The sequence below is a fragment of the Carassius carassius genome, chromosome 27 (assembly GCF_963082965.1).
Source record: "Carassius carassius chromosome 27, fCarCar2.1, whole genome shotgun sequence".
Lineage (NCBI taxonomy): Eukaryota > Metazoa > Chordata > Actinopteri > Cypriniformes > Cyprinidae > Carassius > Carassius carassius.
Genome location: NC_081781.1, coordinates 24,159,484 through 24,171,573, shown reverse-complemented (window position 1 = coordinate 24,171,573; position 12,090 = coordinate 24,159,484).

Sequence of the window (12,090 nt, the reverse complement as noted above, 5' to 3'; positions counted from 1 at the left end):
TATATGTATGGAAGGCATTTTCTGCCAAATTTAAATAAATAAATGAAATGATTAAAATTAAAACCAGATTAACGATTTCATTACAGAAAACTGTACGCAAAATATGTGACAAAATTGAGAATGAAATTAAATGATTTCATTTTCACGGTGACGTACCTGTCAAATTGAAAAATAAAATGCAATTGGTGATTTCACATTTCATTTTCAATAGAGTCTCGAGGCAAGACTGCCAATATTAAAATGAAAAGCAAACTTGAAAAAGAAACTACACATACAGTTTTAACAAAGCTCTTTATTAACGCTCACGCAATAATAGTGACACAATTCAAATTTAAATGTAAATTTTACTTGTCATTTTAATTCCTCTTTTATTTCACTGTTTTCATTTTCGTTTTCATTTTCAAAGACAACCTGCATGCAAATTATATGTTAATGAGTGGGTGTGGCTTAATTACGTTGTTACGTGGAGGAGCTATAATGGCGGTTATGGCCAGTATAGCAGCAGAATTAAACCAGCTAGCAAACATTTCGGATGATAATGACTTCATTTTGCTATGAGTTGAATCTATCTTGGATAGGTGTGCTCCGATCACGATCAGCCGATCATTAATGCGCATCTCGTCAGCAGTGGCGAGGTCAGAAATTTTAAACTGAGTGGACCTTGGTGGAATAGGGTGGACCTGAATGACCACTCTCAAATTACACAAATTTTACAATATAGGATAAAATCACTATACAGTTCAGATAAGTTAAATGTAATTGATTGTAAGCCAACAAATTCATGAATATACAACAAAATACATTTACAAGCAGCTACAAGGAAGACAAATATAGATATTGTACTGCTATATGACCACTGTAGCAAGACATCAGTGTTCAGTAATTGTGTTCATCTTAAACTGGAATAACCTGGTTCACTAACTTACTGTGCCAAGGCCAAATTTCTGACAGCATTATACTTTGAGAGCGATCAGATGTTGCTTACATTCAGGGGCGTAACCATCTTTTCAAACGTGAGGGGGACAGAAATTACATATATATATATATATATATATATATATATATATATATATATATATATATATATATATAAAACATTACAATATAACATTTCTGTAATCTATATAGCCTACCAGTCAACAGTTTTTGAAGAGTAAGATTTTTTATGTGTTTATAGAAGTCTCATCTGCTCACCAAGCCTGCATTTATTTGATCCAAAGTACATCTAAAAAAAGGTAATATTGTGAAATATTTTTACTATTTAAAATAACTTTTCTATTTGAATATATTTTACAATTTTTCCTGTGATCAAAGGTGAATTTTCAGCATCATTACTCCAGTTTTCTGTGTCACATCCTTCAGAAATCAAATCATTCTAATATGCTGATTACCAATATTTAAAACAGTTGAGTAAATTTTTTTCAGTGTTCTTTGATGAATAGAAGGATCCAAAGATCAGCATTTATGTGAAATAAAAAGACTTTGCAACATTATACAGTGTATCATTCAAAATCTTAGAGTCAGCATAATTTATCTTTTTTGGAAAAGAAATTATAGAAATTAATACTTTTATTTAGGAAGGATTCTTTAAATTGATCAAAAGTGATGATAAAGACATCATTTTACAAAATTATTATATTTCAGATAAATGCCGTTCTTTTGAACTTTCTATTCATCAAAGAAACCTGAAAAAAAAATCTACCCAGCTGTTTTCAACATTATCATTATTATTATTTTATTTTTTGGAGTAGCAAATCAGAATATATCAGATTATTTCTGAAGGATCGTGTGACTGGAGTAATGATGGTAAAAAAAATCAGCTTTGAAATCTCAATAAATTACATTTTGAAATATATTCAAATAGAAAACAGTTTTTTTAAAAAGTCTAGTAAAAATATTTCACAAATTTACTGTTTTGCTGTACTTTTGATCAAATAAATACAGGCTTGGTGAACAGAAGAGACTTGACAGGTAGTGGATATGCGCATTGATAATTGACTTAGAAATCTATAACTACTGGACAATAACAAATAATAATGATTTTTTTATATACTACAAACACTTTTTTTCACATAAGTTATAATAGTTTCTATACTGTAATAAATGTATAGATGTATGTTCATATCGCCTTCTGAAAAGGTGCGGGGGACGAATTTCCATGATATTAATAGTGTGGGGGACACGTCAAAATTTTCTGTACCTCTTAGCAGCAAAAGACTAGACTTGCAGTTTATTTTTCGTGAAAACTGGCGTAAATGCAACATTACTCCGTGAATAGGGCAGAGCAGGTGGTTCATCAAGTGTGGATAAATCAGCTGGTATGTTGCTTTTCTCGACGATTAGCCCGGGTTGATGTTGATGTTTCAGGTTATGTTCTTGTTTTTTTATTTTTAGATATTTAATTAAAGATGTCTGTTTCGACATGCTCGTCTTGTGTAATGCGTGTTAAAAGTTTACTTCACTAGCATACGTAAACTAATCCCCCCCCCCAACAATACGCGATTGGCTAAACAGTACTAATAAGCTTATTGATTGGCTGTTGCAGTAAGGCAATTATATGAAAAGGTTTTCGCTCTACAGTAGTTATTTTTTATGAAACTTCATGTACGTGTTTAAGTGTTCAGTATGTCACATATGCATGATTTTTTTACGGCTTCCCCAAATTTCTTTTTTTTTGTCTGTTCTGATTGGGTGGGCCAGCCGTCAGTTTGAGTGGGCCAGTGCCACCCTGGCCCTTATGTAGCCTCGCCCCTGCTCGTCAGTAAAGCCGGTTCAGCGGTTAATTTCATCAGGTATGTGATTTCACATAGAGCAGCTGTTACTACACAGAGCCATTGTTGACTGAGAAGATGCGCAAATCCACGTTCATTTTCAGCGTTTATTGGCGCATCTTCTCAGTTAACAATGGCTCTGTGTAGTAACAGCTGCTCAATGTGAAATCACGCACCTGATGGAATTAACCGCTGATTAGAGAACCGGCTTTACTGACGAGATGCGCATTAACGATCGGCCGATCGTGATCGGAGCACCCCTAATCTTGGATACACTTGGACTTGCAGCCGTCACAAACTCAGCAGACAGCAGATTTTCCGGGGAGTCTCGTGGAGGCTCAGGCCGAGGAACTGCAGTGGGTCGAGGGTTTGACGCATGCTGGTCAGGCTGGTTGTTTCTTCCACATTCTAATGCTGCAGCAGCAGCTTCCCGCAAAAGCTCACTAACAGATTCGCCATGTCTCGATTACAATATATTCACATTTTAATGTCGTTTCACACATTGTTTCAACCACAATTCAACTCATGCACACGAGACTTCGACGATTGTCTCTAGCGCCGTATAAGCCACACCCACTCATTAACATATAATTTGCATGCAGGTTGTCTTTGAAAATGAAAACGAAAATGAAAACAGTGAAATAAAAGAGGAATTAAAATGACAAGTAAAATTTACATTTAAATTTGAATTGTGTCACTATTATTGCGTGAGCGTTAATAAAGAGCTTTGTAAAAACTATGTGTAGTTTCTTTTTCAAGTTTGCTTTTCATTTTAATATTGGCAGTCTTGCCTCGAGACTGTATTGAAAATGAAATGTGAAATCACCAATTGCATTTTATTTTTCAATTTGACAGGTATGTCACTGTGAAAATGAAATCATTTAATTTCATTCTCAATTTTGTCACATATTTTGCGTACAGTTTTCTGTAATGAAATAGTTAATCTGGTTTTAATTTTAATTTTAATCATTTCATTTATTTATTTAAATTTGGCAGAAAATGCCTTCCATATATATGAGCCACAGTTGTGAATATTTAGCCAGAATCTCAAATCTGAGGTCTCTTTACACTGTGACCGACATATTCCTTAAGAGTCTTGAAGTTGACGTGTGTAATTTTCTCTTTTTCTCAGCTTAATATGCATAGATAATTGTAAGCCATTTTAGGTTGATTTCTCAGAAAAGTGTAAACACTGGTTCAAAACATTGCTCTGTTTGTTTGAACTCTTAGCAACGACTCAACCAGTAGTGAGAGTTTAGGGCAGGGCTGTCTGTATTGCTGACCAATGACAAATGAGTGATCGGGAAACCTGTTTGAAAACAGTCACTATTTTTTGTAAATGTATTTAATGAGGTGAAAATTACACACTTCGACAGACTCGAGCTTCATACACTTCGTTATAATAAATTATCACTTCATGGTTCAAATCAGTATTTTTTCCATGCCGCACCCTTTAATGATTTTTTTGATTCCGATGTCGAAAAACAAAGTCATAACTTATAGTCGGGAGAAAAGATTGCGTTTGCATGTTGTACAGCTGTAAATATGGTCAAAGCAGTGAAGCACGCATGAGTTACACATTCATTATATTGAATTTGTGTTACGTAGTGTGATGACGTGAATGAAACAGGAATACAGCATAGACGCAGAGTTGCAATCTGCCCAAGTGTTTATTGTGTGGAATTATTTTTCTGATAATGTAGCTTTGAGTTAAAAGTAAAACCACCAAAAGCTACATAACTCCATAACAGTGCTTTTATTCTCATGAAACCGGTCACATTAAATGCTACGAGGAGTCGCATATGGACCTTGCAACAGGAGATACAAGCCTATGTTTTAGTTTATACCTCGGTTCAAAGTACAGTGGTTTCAGGGAGAAATGAGAGATAAATGAAAGATGTTATATTTGTTTATTTTCCTGCCCAGACATTAACTCATGGGATTATGGGAACGGATAATAACTCATTGGTGATGTAAAGCATGGGATGTTGTTGATATTTATAATGCGTTTCTATGAAGAGTGTAATTATTGTAAATAGCTTAAGCAGATACTTTTATCTCGCAGTGAGTGCTTTGCTGTCAGGAGTACCAAACTAAAACTGAACAGGTACTGGCACTAAATAAGTGCGTTAAAAAAAAGAAAAGAAGGAGTGGTTAAATGTTAAAAGCTGTGCTTAAAGGAATGTTCTGGGTTTAGTCAGGACTATTGTTTCTTTTGGAAAACTGAGAATGTTGTTCTAGGTCATTCATTGACATCTTTACACTACCATGATGGCATTTCAAATATAAATTAAAGAAAAAAAAGGGACTTTTAGCAGTAAAACACCAACACAAGTACTGATGGCTTTTTCTAACTATTTTGCATTTTGACAAATTGGTGACTAATCCATATAAGTTTCTACAATCTCATTCGTACATGTCCATAGGATCTATTTATGCCCCAGTGATGGTTATGTTTAGGGGTAGGGTTAGAAGTGAATGTTCATACTTACTTTTTTTTTTTTGCTAAAAATGATAAATATTTATCTGATAAAATTTTAGTAGGGAAGAATTTGCACTAGTGCTTTAGCAGCATTTCCACTTCTTGACCCTTCAGAGACTTTTGACTTCCACTTCTTGACCCTTCAGAACATTTTGTCCTATAGACCTTCATTGTACTGTAAAAGTGCCAGGTTTATTTATTGTCTGTGGTAACTGCCATCATGCCACAAATGCTGTCCATATGTACTTTTTTTGCCTCATACACCATATTTATGACCATCAGGTGCCAAAGTAATGGTGATAAATACAGACATACAGCCATCAATGGCTTCAATCCATACAAATTAACCAGAAAACATTTGTACAGATCTCAGGTTAGCCCTTAATAAATGTAACTATGATAGACATTTATATATTTAATCTCTGTATGTAATACCAGTAAATGGAGAGCACTGATATACAAATAGCCAATGTGGGATAAATATATTTTATCTCAGTTTATGTGTTTTCATTTCACAGTCAGTACTTGCTAATGGACTGCCAATGGTCATAATTATGGACGATGAGCCGGAAATATAATGTGACTGAAACGTACGAGTAGCTAAAGCTGAACTTTGAGCATTCCTTTAAATCCAGTTCATTCTGTCCGTGACGCCTCCCAAAACTGCCATCTATTTCACAGTGTCATCTTAAATATCACAATGGACTTTTTTGTTTGTATTAAAATATATTTAAAAGTTTATGTAAATGTAGATAATAGAAACACTGGTCATATACTGAATATGAAGCAAAAAGCACAAAAAAACAGTGCATTGCATATGTATTATAATAAACCAACTGTACAGTAATAGAGAATTCATGAGCTAAATATGGATATGACCCAGATTAATGGGAGAAAGGATGTGTAGTATGAGGATATTTTACCTCCTCAATGGCTAAGCAAGTCAACTTGCAATTCCTGCCTAAGTGAATTTATTTAAACTATCATACCAACTGCCATAGCCTAAAATATCCAGATCTCGGACATTAATAATTTCCTTACTTTTCCCGTTTCTCACAGTCTTAAATATTCATTAGGCTGAGAAAATGAACGCCTGGTCCTGTGCCTCATTCACACAAATCTGCCAACATTAGAGACGTTGCTTTGGAATGTGGTGTGTTTTCACTCAGACTGGATGTCAAGAAACATCATCAAAAGAAAGCACAGATTAATTACACTGGATTTTGTCCAGAAACAAGGAGATACTTAACAAATGATTTTCTTGAAAGCACACAAAATGAAATGGTCTTGAGGTGTTTGCTGTATAGCTGTATGCTTAATATGACTGCCTGCAAGTGAGTTCAACGGTCCCAATAACAGCATTTAAGGATTTATTTTTCTATATACAGCATATTACTCATGTGGATGTACATTAGTCAGGTGTTTGGCCCTCAGATGATCTCTTTGTGAAGAGTTTGGCAAGGAAAGACAAGCTGTTTCTGTGAAGAGTCTTTCCATTGATCTGCTGACACAAGACACACATATAAACACAGCCCTGCGCTGTGTGCCATCATCATCATCATCCTCATCATCCTCAAAGCAAACTAATGTGTGGGAACGCGTGTTTTTAGTGCTTTTCTTCTGTATGTGATCTTGAGCTTTCATTTCCTCTTACTAACGTGATATTTTGTATGTCTTTGTGGTTTGTATATCAAATACATTAAATATGACATTCTTTTCTTACTGCTTAGTGTAGAAGAAAACCAGTGTCTTTCCCTTTTAATAAACAATACAACCGTGATCCATGCATTTTTATTCAGAGTATCTCATTTGATTTATTAAACTCCAAAAAAGCAGTGTTTAAGCATGATTTATGGTAAATAAAACTACACTTTCTGAAGAAATTAGGTGTGCCAAATTCCTTACTACGTTAATTGCTTAAGAGATCAAACTGTTTTTTTTTTTTTTTTGTATTGGGTAATTTATATTACCTATATTATATTACATCCCCAAAATTGCCAAATTATGAGGAAAAGTGTACCTAAGTGATACACATAGATTGAGGGATGAGTTATACACCAAAATGAAGACACCTAAAAACAATGACATTGCAGATGCTCTATATATGTAAAATGACTGAGGTACTGTACATATGTTACATTTCAGTTTCAGCCCATTCAAAATGTGATATCCCATACTTATTTAAATCTTCTTACATTTTTAATGTCATCTTCTTTGAAGATTCAGAAACAGCTGCTCAGGTGCTGTTACTTTTTTACTTTCACTTTTAATTTCTGAATGTCTTTGGAGCTCAACTATTTGAAGCGTCTATGTCCACCAAGCTCTCCGCTAGACGACAAATTATTTTTCTCAGTCCTGGGAAGTCAAAAGCGCAAATAAAATTAGCAAAGCTACAAAAACAGACCTGATATCTTGACTCTGAAGGTGCTCTGTGAAATTTCACAGCCAAAATCCAGTAAATTCAATAGGATTCCCTGCACTAACCAACAGACAGTGAGTTGTGCTTCATGCATTGCAACATTATTTCCAAACTTTTTTTTATTTGCCCTCAATTTTCTTGATGTGACCACACCTTTAGCCTGGGCTAATACAATCAAGCACAAACAAACTACAACCCATTTCATTTAAATGACAAACAGAACGTCAGAAGGATGCACTTTTTAATGTCACTGAGTTCAAAACGTAAACACAAGCCTTGATTTTCCTTCATTCTTTCTTTTCTTCCGTGGTTCCTGACAAAACACCCAGAGAGGAAAGGTTAGTGGAAAGTTTGCACATGCTGTAGAAGCAGTCAAGTGTTTTAAAAAAGTAAGCTTATAACAACTGTTTCAGTTTTTAAAAGTTGTACTTAACAGATTTTGCTTCCTCATTAGCTATCATCTTCTGTTCTTTTATCATTTGTTGATACACTTTCTATTTAACATATTGCTTTTTAGGGGGCTACAGAAAAAAACAACAACAACAACATTTATTAATTTGAGAATTATAAAAATAATAATAAAATAAAATGACAACGATTCTGGTAATATTTTGAGTTCAGTTTTATTTTTTATATTTTCTTATTGCATTCTAGTTTAGTTTTAGTCATTTTGTTGTGTGTGTGTGTTTGTGTGTGTGTGTATATATATATATATATATATATACATACATATACAGTACAGACCAAAAGTTTGGACACACCTTCTCATTCAAAGAGTTTTCCTTATTTTCATGACTATGAAAATTGTAGATTCACACTGAAGGCATCAAAACTATGAATTAACACATGTGGAATTATATATGGAATTATATACATAACAAAAAAGTGTGAAACAACTGAAAATATGTCATATTCTAGGTTCTTCAAAGTAGCCACCTTTTGCTTTGATTACTGCTTTGCACACTCTTGGCATTCTCTTGATGAGCTTCAAGAGGTAGTCACCTGAAATGGTCTTCCAACAGTCTTGAAGGAGTTCCCCGAGAGATGCTTAGCACTTGTTGGCCCTTTTGCCTTCTGTCTGCGGTCCAGCTCACCCCTAAACCATCTCGATTGGGTTCAGGTCCGGTGACTGTGGAGGCCAGGTCATCTGGCGCAGCACCCCATCACTCTCCTTCTTGGTCAAATAGCCCTTGATGCCTTCAGTGTGACATAGTCATGAAAATAAAGAAAACTCTTTGAATGAGAAGGTGTGTCCAAACTTTTGGTCTGTACTGTATATATATATATATATATATATATATATATATATATATATATATATATATATTTTAAGTAATAAAAATGTGGAAAACATTTTGAAAATATTGGCTTTTTTTATGGTTTTAGGTTTACAATACTTTCCCTGCTGCCAAAACATTATAACTGTAGGGTCAGTGGGGCGATAGAGTTACCTTCAAATGTCTATGACATTCAAATAAAAGCATTATTAAATGTAATCACTTTCTCTGCAAGATCACCTGCTATAGCGCCCCTTGTGGCAGTGCTGAGAACGCATACTTGTGCTGTCTTATATTGCGTTCTGAGACATTTCTGAACAAAAAGCACTGCAGAAGAGTTTCTTTGAGTATATCTGAGGCCCAGCAGTCCTGCATGTGATTAGTGGATGTGTGCTGAACTGACTTGATTTTTACTGACTTGTAAACTGTGAACAAATAGACACTCTGAACACGAGAGAATCAATGTGATGCGAGAAAATATTTGTTACCTTAATAAACATTAATATACCATCATTGAACCTCATAAATGACTGATCTGGGATACTCTACATGAGCAGAAACTCCACGAGGCATTGGCAAATAATGTTGAGCTGCAACTGAATTCAAGAGTTTGACATTAGCATATTGCTAAGCTAACAACGAAATACTCTAAAAACACACAGCAAACAAATTTGAGGTGTTTTTTTAACAAACTTTTATTTTGTTTTCAATTATAGCTGAAAACACCTGCTTTTCAGTATTTTCAGATTTCAAGAGTATTTATAATCAAAAAAATGTTTTTTTCATTTTGCCCACCATCTTGAATTTATTTTTGTTTGATATCCCAATTGGATAGAGACAAAGTGAAGTCTGTGTCCGTCAGTTTTAAATGAATTCTGTGAACTCTGACTTGCGTCCAAATATCTAGATCGCAAACCAAGGCAAAAATCTGGTCATGCGGTGTATGCAAGCCTTGAGCAGCATAATTAAGTTGTCTATCTTTTGGCACGGCCATCTGTGATGCCTTCAAGTGAAAGTGAAGTAGCTACAGATCTTTTCTTTCATATCATGTCAAGCATTTAAGTGAAATTGATTATTTAAAGAGACGCAGGATGGGGACTTCAATCCATCATCTCATTAGTGGATGAAGACAGAGTTTAATGCATTTGCAGTCAATTGTAAGAAAGAAGTGTAAATTTAGCTGACTGGAAAAGTCTGTATATGTCACTAGAGATAAATGTTTTTTTGTAGATCATGAACTTCTGAGGCTGCATGTACCTTCTGCCCTGGTTCAACAGCCTTTGATAATTTGTTCTTCATTAAAGGAATGATAAATGTAACAACCTCCACATTGGATCGTTTTGCCACAGATAGCATGTTTTTAAATAAAGGCTACGATACGGTTGAGTTTGTCGTGAGCTGCTCTAAGTCTGTGTCATGATGACAGACTGTATCTGTATGTTCCTCAGTATCGTTCATGGCATCTTTAACTGAGTTTTTATTTTCGGACACTTTTCCATTCTTTTGTTTTTTCCATCACCTAAACATGAAAAATTTCATAAATTATTATAATCAGTAATTACAATTTCCACAAGGCTGTTGTTAACAAATTTATATTGTAGGCCTATATAACGTGAAGTTTATATATATAAATACTCTTGAAATCTGAAAATACTGAAAAGCAGGTGATTTCAGCTATAATTGAAAACAAAATAAAAGTATATATATATATATATATAGACGGTTTCAGCGGCAACAACATAAACAAACGTTAATTTGCATGCGCGCTTTTGTGGACCTAACTTAACTTCCGGTAGACTTCCAAATAGTAACAACTCAATAACAACAGCCAAGTCCCTCTAGAGTAGATATTTTTTGATAAACAAACAAAATATGTTTGCTGCGTGGATCAGGCGGACTTAATGAAAATGCAAATTCATTCTTTGCCAGCAGGAGATGTTTTAAAGCATAGACATAAAGCGTGAGAAATAGAGGTTTCCCCAGTAACAGCTGTAAACAAAGCAGAGCTGGTACGCTCACACGCTGCTTTATCAGGCATATAACATGCAAGTCTTCCTTCAGAAATACAGCGATATAAAAACACCTGTGCCTCGTTTTGATATTTAAACATATAAATGTAAGGAATTATTATTATTAAACGTGCAGTACATAACGTTACTCATGTTTATTCAACGAAGCCTTTTTGAAAATCGATCAGTTTTAAAATTGTGGCGAGTCTCCAAAAATAAATAAATGTATGGGAAACACATCCCGCAGCACAACCACCTGACCCCAACTTCAGTCTACTCATCACATTGACTTTAACTGCGTTTGTAAAAGGCACCGCAGCCAGTGCGTTAGTATTTCATTGACAGAACCCTACATTACTACACAACAGGGTTCATTTACTGTATTACGTGTGTGCGTCATATACACAAAATGTCCTTTCTCACTTTCCGTAAATACTCTCGTCGTCCCGGAAGTAGCATAATCTGAAATGTTGACACCGCCCATGTGATAGGACCATAGACAGGAGAAGGAAACTGTAGAGGCTGGAGAGATGCTTTCTTTCCTCTAGACGGCGCATGGAAGCTCAGAGCTCCAACCCTCCATTGAACCGCATTCAAGTCTCACGGCGTTTTTGTCTTAATAGATGTACGGCAAAAGTCATACACTTTTACATATATCCCTTTTAAAAAGTGCTACCTGACATAAAAATAAAACAATCGCGCAGAATGTTTAAATTAAGACATTAAATGAACACAACAACCTAATAATCACAAACGTCAGTGATTGGCCCATCCGTGCAGCGCTGAGAAAACTAACTTGTACCACATTTTCATGCCATCACCGTGACGCATGTGGCGGTTGTTTTTACTCAAGAATAATGACACCAGAAAACTTAAATAATAATAATAATAAAATAAGCGGCGAGAATTTACAGCATCACGACCTATTTCATCCATGTTGCTAACTTTATCCAGATTTTCAATGACTATAATTTTAATCACATGAAGCCCGCCCCCCAAAATACTGTCAACCAACCAGCTAACAGCAAACTCTAACTCACAAAATGATTGACAAGAAGGAGGCGTTTGTGATTGGCTAAACTTCGGAACGCTCCCGCCTCGATTCGTTTTTTGTTGTCGTTTACACAGCGCT